The sequence below is a fragment of the Quercus robur genome, chromosome 6 (genome assembly GCF_932294415.1).
Source record: "Quercus robur chromosome 6, dhQueRobu3.1, whole genome shotgun sequence".
NCBI classification, from domain to species: Eukaryota; Viridiplantae; Streptophyta; class Magnoliopsida; order Fagales; family Fagaceae; genus Quercus; species Quercus robur.
The window spans coordinates 9,230,008-9,240,847 of NC_065539.1; the positions used below are offsets into that span (position 1 = coordinate 9,230,008).

General features: G+C 31.9%; 1 long non-coding RNA gene across 1 annotated transcript; it reads left to right on the forward strand.

The window, feature by feature from the left end:
- Positions 1–457: 457 nt before the first annotated feature.
- Positions 458–3,463, forward strand: LOC126689638 (uncharacterized). Its single transcript, XR_007644561.1, has 3 exons — positions 458–582; positions 1,483–1,541; positions 3,249–3,463. It is a non-coding gene; the product is annotated as an uncharacterized LOC126689638 (long non-coding RNA).
- The last annotated feature ends 7,377 nt before the right edge of the window (positions 3,464–10,840 follow it).

Genomic DNA, 10,840 nt, shown 5'->3' on the forward strand with positions numbered 1-10,840 from the left:
AATCAATATATATATATATATATATATATATATATATAACCGAAGCTTTTGAAACTCCCACAAATTTTCACGTTAGCACAATATTAAAAAAAACATTAAAAAAAATAAATAAATAAAAGACACCCTTTCACGCCGCTTATCCACAAAACAAAAAAACAAAAAAAACACAGACCCTAAAACCCAAATCATATTTCCTGATCAAAATTCAGACTCAAATTTGCGATTCTTCGCTGCACCTCCATATACACACAGATCGAAATAGAGAGGCGATGAAAGAGAGAGAGAGAGGCTACGAGGAAACGGGGAAAGAAGCAGAGAAAGAGAGATAGGAATACGATACACATAGAGATGGAAATAGAGGGAGGCGATGAGGCTTGGGACATGGAGAGAGAAACAGAGAAGAGAAAGAGCCAAAACACGATTACTGTTAGATTTTTCGTCGCCATCCGTTCCCTCACCAGACTCAGAACACCGAAACCGTAGGCACACACAAGAATTGAGATTGAGGAAGAGAAATCTAAGTGCCATTAACTCCATTCAGGCCATTTACCTGCCATCATCAGATCGTCGAAACTGCCACCGGTTATTTTTTTCCCCTTTCTTATATCTAGGTATTTAATATGACTTAGTTTTTGGGTATTTTGGTTGGATAGGTATAGATTTAGATATTTGCTTAGATGTTTTGGGATTTTCTGTTATGATTTGTAGATTTCAGATTTTGATATTGTTTGTTTGGTTCTTTCCTTCTTGCCCTAACTCACTTTTTCTCTCTTGCTTTCCATCTCTGTTTCTTTCCCAAGAAAGCTGTGATTATATATGCTTTTTTATTTGTTGTTTTTCTTTAAAGAGTATAACTCAAGGGATTATTCAGTTTGCGTAATTAGAAACAATGAGGTTTTTGATTGGTTGTTGAGAAAATGGAGGATTAAGTGGGGGAATGATGAGGGAAATTGGAATTTGTTTTTGGTCAACTGGGGACTGATTGAATGAGCAAAGTTTGAGTTTTTGGTTTTGTTAGAAACTAAACAGTAAAAAATGTTTGAAAGGTTATTAATTTGATGCTTCATTTGTTGCTAGAATTGTACTGGAAAAGAAATAAATGTGAACAATATTAAGGCTTTTACTGTTGTTCTTATTTTAAATTTTATGCTTGGTATTTGATGCGACCTTTTTTTTTTTTTTTTTTTTTTTAATTCAAATACTTATCTTAGGAATGCTAATCTATCCCCCCCCCCCCCCCCCCCCCCAAAAAAAAAAAAAGGAATGCTAATCTTAGCAATTAAAGAAAGTTTACATTTTTTTTAACCCATATATAAAAATAATAATCTTCTTTGTTGCCTATGACATTCACATCAAATGGTATTTCCTCACCCATCTATCATTCACTTCTCTCATCTATATCTCTAGTCACGCTTCACTATTCCTCTAACTTTCTCTCTCTTTTTTTTTTTTTTTTTTTTTTTTTTTTTTTTTTTTTTGCAGATCAAGCATAGATTGTTTCATTAGCTTCGAAATTCCTATCCACAATCCATCTTTTCTGAGTGAGTTATTTTCTTAAAACAATGCTTACTCCTAAATCAGTTTTATATATGTTCATGATTATTGATATGCAGATTATTTACAGCTTTAAGTTAAAAAAAAACCCGCACGATACATCGTTTCAGTAATCTTAAAATTTTAACTTTTACTGCTACAACATTGTTTGAAAGCCTCTCACTATAAATAATAAAAAAAATAAACCGCTTAAATTACAATCAAATGCTTGCTGAACATTGAATTTACATTTTAAACCAATTTAGTCTTGGTCCTATGAGCATTCGACATTACAAGCTTTTTTTTTTTTTGCTTCTCACCAAATTTTGCACATGTATGTTTTTGTTGCATTTTTCAAAATTTTAAAAAGTGAAAGAGACAGAGTTGTAGATATAAAGGGAAGGAACCAAATTGATTCAATAATGCCCCCCTTGTTATAATACTAACAGTTAAGCTGATGGTTTATTAAAATGTTTCATGTTATGCCACGTAGGATAAATACCCACTTAAACTTATACCTCATGTACAGTTAAAAAAGAAAAAACACGTTATTCCGCTTAATGTAATAGTAAGTTAACAGGTATTTCCTATTAGCGTAGGGAGTAGAGATTATTTTTGGAAATGGTTATTTTGAATTCGTGTCTTTTGGAAATCCAAATTCTGATATGTGATTATTATTATTAAATCTTTTTTTTGTCAATGAGTATCTTTGATCACTTGGTTTTTGTTAAATTTCTTATTCAAAATCTTGGTTTCTTTGTGTGGGGCCCGAGAATTTGTGGGCCCGGCCCATTTCATAATAGGGCCCAAGATCCAAGCCTAGGAGAATAATTTCCGAGGACGCAAAGTAAAAATCGGGACAAGGCCCAAATATATGGCCGAGGACGATCTTGTGCTCGGTACCTCACAAAACGCTTGAAGAAAAGGACAAACTCAGTACAGGGGCAGGGCAAGGGAGAAAGCTGCCAACATCGTGGTACAGAACCCTGCATCTGACAGGCCCATACTCCAAACCATGCTATTTAACTTTTCCAACCACCCCCAACCACTCGAGGTATGGATTGATAGGACAGGTCTATACCCTAGAAAGTGAAACTTACACGTGGACACAAAAAAGGAAGTGAACACTAGTATAAAAGGGAAAGAGAGCCAAGGGAAAGGGGACCCCCGGAAAAAAGAGTATAAAATCCTGCAAAAGGGAGAAGGGGAAGGAGACTATGCTCCTCGGACGCTGTCCGAGGACTTAAATCTTACAATCCACACAAATGGAAAGCTTAGCTAGTCAAGCCAAGTCCACTCATATATAAGCTTCCATAAAAACCACGACTAAACCGGTGACCGGTGACCAAGGTCCTGCCTTTCAAGCCCACTCTCAACAAATTATATTGTTAGGACCCTTTACATAAGGCCCAATGTCACTCTTGGGTCGTTAAATAATCGTGTCCTTACACTTTGTTTATGCTTACCTTTTTGGTAGGGCTTCCAAATTTCCATAGACATTGATTTCATGTCTAACATTGAAAATTTCATTGCAATGTGGCAACTGTGGAATGACAATGGTTAAACACACATGCAAATGTGGATTTAGCCCTATAGATTTTTTTTTTTCCTTTTTTAAATGCTTGATGCAATTATTTCCCACCCCCTTATTTATGATGCTTTGATATTGAGTATTTTTTTCCTGTTATCTGTTATTAATTTTTCAATATGCCTAGATAGCAAAGAGTAGATGAGAGAATCAAAAGCGTGTCCAACAAAAGTTACTAGAAGATCTAGGAAGCAAAAAACTCATTCCAAGTTCGCTGTATTGGACAAGGGAACTGAAATCTGTTATAATTTAAAAGAGATCAGTGACTCAAATATGTTGGCGCCACACCAAATCCGAGATAAGGTTCTGAAGGATGGCTAGAAGAAGAACGAGAAGACTATATCTAGGTAATACTAACCGTTATGCTTGCATCTGAATTGGTTGTGAATAAATAGTTTAGAAGAAGCTATAATTTTCGTATATATTAATAATTTTTTTTTTAATAAACCTGAATGCTTCTATCATCTGTTACTTAGATTTGGAAACTTGATCCTATTGATACAGTTTGCTGAATACATTTGACTACATTTGTTTCTCCTAAGTGGTTCCGTTTGAAAATGTATGAAGGATTTGTCACTTTGTTAAAACTGTGAAATTTTAAAGTATAATGTTATTTACTTTTACGTTTTGATAGAGATTTATTTCTTAAAATATTTTTAACTGTTGATTTGATTGTTTACAATGCTCGATTTTATAGTTTTTTTAAAGTTGTATTTCATTCTTAAAATTAGATTGGCAATCTGTTTGGTGCTAAGAATTAAAAAGTAAAACAAAGGTAACCAGTTCTCAAGTTCATTTCATTGTACCCTTTTTTTATTTACTTTATTTTTTGTTTTCTTTCAGATTATGAGAGATTTAATATTCTATATTTAGGTTATGGTTTAATAATTGTTGGAGGATTTGTTTTAGTTTATTTCTACCATATTTTTCATTAAATTTTCGGTTTTGTCATAGGATATTCCGAGTATCTTAAGACTTATTAAATAAATTTAACAAGTCCAACAAGTCCAACTTAAACTCAAACTCAAACATTGATGTTATTATTATTATTATCTCTCTACTTCACTAATGTGATATTTTTTGATAGGGTGCAAACCTATAGCCATGGATTATTCTTTTGAATGTAACCCAATCTTTTTCTTATATTTTTCTATTTTTTAGTCATATATATTTTGTTTTGTTTCAATAATTTCTAAGCAGTGAATCATTTGATTCTTTAATATTTTTTGGTTTTTCAGAAGTTTTAATATTTGAATTTTTGAGTTATTTTTTTCTGTATCTGAAATTATCTGACAAATTTTTTATAAGCCATTGCACATTCAAGTAATGGTTTCTTCATCAAATTGTAACCCAAATTGAAGTCATAGAAGAATAAATCATGTAATGATGTAGTTTCTTAATCAATTTAAGGCTTTATAAAATTATTTTAGTTTACTTCACAAATAGATTGGTTTAGGTGCATAGCACGGGTTAGCGACTAGTTTACTATTTAATAAAAGTTTGGTTTAAAAGCTGTGGTTGCGCCAAATGGCTACACCAAATTGCTGAAAATTTTTTAGATTTAAAAGAAAAATAGATATAATTTTTTTGTTCTTATCTTCAAAAACAAATTGCAATTTTTTATATAGAATCGTAAAAGTAAATATTATGTGTAAGGACACGATTTGTAACAACCCAAAACGATACTGGGTTCGCATGTAAAAAGGCCCAAACAATATCATTTGTAGAGCGTGGGTTTGAAAGGCTAGGTCTTGGTCACCAAACGGTGGATTTTTCGTGGTGTTCATACATAATTAAATCGTGTTCGCCCTAGGAGTCGTTCTCCTGGAGGCGGGCTGGGAGGCTCTGGTTTTTGGCCATTTTTCCCAACCCCCTTTTGGTGCATTAACCTTCACATTATATATCCCTCCTTGGTTGATTTTAGCCCTCCACTTGTTGGTCAGGCAGGTGCCTACTTTTGTACCCGTCCCATCAGCTATCCCTCCTTGCTTTCTGTTAGTTGCGATGATCAAAGTCGTTCTGTCCAGGCGTCTTTTCTCATTAACATGGTCAGGACGCTGGCGGGTGCATTTAATGCGGAGGGGACGTATTTTCCTTGAACCAGCTTTACACCGTACCCCCACGTGGGTCCAACTCTTCTCGCATCTCCTTCAGGGGGCTTTTTGGGGGCGTCCTTCATCGAGACATTGCCCTTCCCCTTGAAGTCCTGGGGTGCCGAGGCCAGGGTCATCCTCGGCTTTTCCCTTAGACACTTCGGCCTTTCCCCCTTCATTCTCGGCACCTACCCTCCTCAGCATGGGCCCTGAGCCCTAATAGAGCGTGGGCCGAACCATAAGTTCCCTGGCCCCACATTATGTATGATGTATATCACCATATCCTAGCTTTATATCTTGGTGTCTTACAACTACTAATATGATAACTACAAGAAACGTTTGAATAGCAAAAAAAAAAAAAAAAAACTTAATTAATGAAAACATGCATCTACGCTATCTTTTCTTTTGTAACGAAAGAAAACTAATTTGTAATAATCTATATCCTATCCAAAATAGCTAAATTAAACACTTCGACCCCGATCATTATCAATTTCTTTTGTTAGTTACTACTCTTTCTATAATAGGACTTTTTCTATAATTCTACTTCAACAAACCAAGTATGATAAGACTCTTCATTTATTATTTTATATGTTTATTTAATTTTTTTAAAACCCCAACAACCCAAGTCGGTTATCTATTCATACCGATTTACCAACCTATTTTTTGGATAAAGTAAAAAAAAAAAATTGTAAATAACATACATATATCAACGTTTCCTTTTTCTTTCTATCCATTCGAACTTTTTTTTATTCCACTTTTTTATAGGATAGTAACAAAACACATTGATTAGAAATCTTAATTCCAATAGGATTTAGATTCTATATCAAGTGGAACTCTACCTATATATATATATATATATACGGAGTGATATTTACTCTAGTATGTGAATGCCTAAATCCTATTACAATGCAAGTATGCATTTTTTCTTCCTTATTATTTTTTCATTTTGTTTAAGCTATTTTTCTTTAACTTCAAAAAAAATTAATAAAATCTTCTCTCATATATACTTAAATTCATGAATTCGGCATTAAAAAATATTAAACTTTTGTATACATTTGTTCTCTTCTACTGTAACTAATTCAGTTTTTCGTTATATACTCACACTTTCATCTCTCAAAGTGATAGAGGAAACAAACAGGTATATTATTTGTTCTTTTTCTACATTTATATCTTAATTTGTGATTTGTGTTAGTTTCTTAATTTTAGATTATGAATAAGTTTGATTATATTCCTAATATTAAATTTAAAATTATTACTTATAAGTTTTTAGATATGTTATATTCTTCAAATAAATAAATAAATAATTGTGCTATGTTTATATGTGCATAATTAGATTAAATTTATTTTTCTAAATAGTATAATTTTAATTCAGCTATTCCTTATTTTTATTTCCACTATTAGTAATACAATCATATATATACATTATCTTAAATACTTCTTTCCTTTTACAAAAAATAAAGATTATAATTCAATTAACAAAAGTTTCAAAGCATTAAAAGGAAGTTTCGTTATTCATTATTATTATTGTCAACAAAATCTTATGCTATTGTAGTTTCATTATATCCCTACATTAGGGGTGTCAATTCGGGTTAGTGTGTCGAGTTCGTATCATGTCGAGATAGGGGTATTCGACTAAATGGCATGACCCTAACTTGACCCATTTTATAATCATATCATAATCCTTCAATTCTAACCCGACCTATTAATAAGGCAGGTTGACCTAACCCAACCCATTTGACACGCTAAATAAACGAGTCGTGTTGGGTTGACATAAATGTAATACAATCCATTTCAACCTACATAATATTAAATATAACATCCATCTAGAAATAATTTTTTTACATCCCAAAAGTAGTGCATACACTTTAAGTCTTCAAACCATATTCAAAATAATATAGTTCAATAAAAATATAACATTCATCTAGAAATAAGTTCTTTATACTCTAAAAGAAGTGCATACACTTCAACCTAAATTCAAAATAACATAGTTTAACAAAAATGAAATAACATATTTCAATAAAAATATAATATCCTTGGAACTCGCCAAATGCTAAGTATCAATATTGAAAGAATTTGAGCAAACAGTAGACTAATCATGACTATGACTATGATTATCATCCATAGATTTTTTGTTGATGTCCAAATTCATAAAATCTTCCACAAGCTCATCCAATTTCATTTGTGCAAGTTCTATGCCAAAATATAGTTACAAAATATGATCATGCCTCAACAATTTTAAAAGTAATACCCATCAGATCTAGTTTATAAACTATCTTAATAAACCCACTTGTAAGATATGCAGACAGTGTCCAACACTAATACAAACACCAAAAAAGACACACGACACAAGACAAAAACTACAACTGTGGCCTTAATCAACAATTAATATATTTCATATATTAATAACGGCACATGGGTTCAAAGTTTATAGAACAAAAACATTATGCAGAAAAAATTACTATAGAATTTTGAAACACCAAGAAAACAGTTTTCTTTAATTCTAAAACTCACTAAACACATGAGAGAGAGAGAGAGAGAGAGAGAGAGAGAGAGAGAGAGAGAGAGAGAGAGAGAGAGAGACAGCAATAACCAGTTTAAGACTTTAAGTTTGAGAATTGGGCGTGAGTCTATAAGATAGTAGAGTGAGTAATACAACTAAAATAAAAAAATAAAATTAGATATTTATAAGAAGGTTTAGAGATTTAGGGTTTGTAGGGTTTAGAGATCTAGGATTTGTAAAGTTTTAATTTTTAATTATATCCCTTATAAGTTTTTGTAGTTACTCACTTTTAAAAAAAAAATTTAAAATATATGTTAGATATAAAAGGTATTTGACAAATTTAAAATAAAATGAATATTTGTTTGTTATATGAGTTGTGTTAAGTAGGTCACTTTAGGTTGACACAAATAAATTGGCGTGTCAAATGTGTCTATTGCGGGTTATGCAGGTTGACCCGCTTATGACACGTTTCTTATAGTATCGCTTTCGGGTCGACCCGTTTATGACCCAAACTCATTAAGGCCCAACCCTAACCCGCAAAAACCCATGTCGAGTTCGTATCATATTTGCGGGTTGGGTCGAACATTGACACCCCTACCCTACACTCTATTTAAATTAATATTATATAATTTTGTATAAGTATTCATTTAGATTTTTTTCTTCAATAATTTAAATAAAAAATGAAATAAAATAAAATAATAAAAAACCGTGCAATGCACGAGCCTTTAACTAGTAGGTATAAAAGCAGAGACCTCATGCGGGAGTGCATGAGGTCTTGCCAAGTGGCGCTCTAATTTTGCATATAAGTATAACATTTTTTTACCTCTTTCATTAAGTTTTTTTTACAGTTACCCGAGATCTCACACTAACTTGTTTTACTATTATCTTATTAATATCTCATTAATTGCCTAAACTTACATCACACCTCCCACTGATTTAGTATTTTAAAAAAAGTAAAAAATAAAATAAAATAAGTAAGGACAGTAATAACTAACTAGATAAGGCCCAGGAGAGTGATAGAGAGACACAAAAATGTTGTGAATTGTTAAATAAAACACATTATTTCACTATATATAACCAAAATAAAAGGCCTAAGACTAACAAAACATTTGAAAGAAAGAGAAAGATGAATCTGAGAGGTCACCACCTCCGTTATACTAGCCTCCCACCACCATTAAGACGTCGAAACCCCTACGGGTAATTTTTTTTTCTTTTTTCTTTTTTAAATTAGGGACTTAAATATGATTTAGGTTTAGGTAATTTGGTTGGATAATTTTTATTTTGGATATATAAGTAGAGATAATATTTGGTGCTCAATGTAAAGTCATATTAATTCTACCATGGTTTAATTTTAAATCATCTATAAGACACATGTATATACACTTGCTCACACTATGTCTTAATGTCACACTATTGATGAGTGGAAGATGGTCAGAGAGTTGGGCATACTTTCTTTTCATGGTATGAAATATGTGAACACAACGCAAATTAGTTGATTTTCATGATCCCGCTACTCTTTTGCATTTATTTTTGGTTTCATGATTTTAAAAAAATAATAATAATCTTACCTTAAGAAAGCTACAAATACGTAATAAAGCTACTAAACTAATTTTTAGTATTTCAAAATGTATATGTTTATTTACTCTAATTTAGTTTACTTCTTTTTAATAATATATGTACATCATTATCCAAAACCGTATTATATAAAATATCACAAAATTATCCATGCATCACACAGACAACTTACTAGTATTGTTTTAATAAGTGAAGCCATGTTTTAAAAACACAATTTTAACAAAAGTGGGATTCTCTTATACCTTAAAACATACACTAATTTAAATAATTATTATTAAAATAATATAATTCTTTTCCAAATTTATCCCTTATGACACCCCATGATGTGGAATACCTTTAAGGGTAAAAAATGGTAAACATCTTTAGGCCTTGTTGAGAGAAGGGAATGAAATGAAATGGAAAAGAATGAAAAATGTCATTTTAGAATATTCTTCCATTCTCTTACTTGAGAGTTTTAATGAAGGGAATGGAAAGCGCATTCTCTTATTTGGGAGTTTAAGTGTGAGAGAATGGAATGGATAGGAGGGAACACTCATTCTTCTCTATTCCCTTAAAATCTCAAATTTTCATTCCTCCCGAAATTAGGAGGAATGGGAAGGAATGAAATTAGATTTAATGATTTTTTTACTAAAACTCCCAAAATACCCCTATATATTCAACGCTTTATTTTAAAATAGGGGTTTAATAGTAATATTTTCATAAAATGATTCCATTCCATTCTCTATATGTTGCTTCCAAACAAGATTACTTACATTCCATTCATTTTCATTCCTTTATTTTAAAACATCCAATCAAGATTACTTAATTTCATTCTATTCCATTCTTTTCCCTTACTTAAATACATTCCATTCCATTCCCTTATGATTATTCCATTTCATTCCATTTCCATCCCTTATGAACTCCCAAACGGAGCCTAATCAATCTAGTTTAAGATATTTCAAAATTGACCAATTTAGTTCCTAGTCATTGTAACAGAGAGAAGAAAATGAGTAACAGTTTAAGGATCAAGTGGAGTTTAGGGATTGCCAAAGGCCTTGTAGCTAAATTGACACATCTCCATGTACAAAGTGCTTGGGGGTCTAGGGAGGAAAGGGTTCGAGTTACGGAGTTAGCAGTATGTTGTAATTATTTCTCAAAAAAAAAAAAATGGAGTTTAGGGATCAAATTGGTCAATTTTGAAGTGTTTTGGACTTGGCTGTCATTAGTCTAAACCTTAGGAGTGCTGACTGTATTTTACCATATCTTTAAAAAGACTGTCAATACTACCGCACACCCTTGGTATGATGGTCACTCCACAAGTATAAGTGCTTGTGGAGTGTGGGGGGTAAGGACCGGAGTTCAAGTCTCAAGAATGGAGCTTCACACACACACACACACATATATATATATATATATATATATTAAACTAGAGTAGAATTCTATCTAAAAAAAAAAAAAAAAAGACTATCATTAGCCTAATCTTTAGAAATGTTGACTGTATTTTACCTTATCTTTAAAAAGACGATAATTAGCCTAATCCTTAGGAGTGTTGACTGTATTTTAACCTCTCTT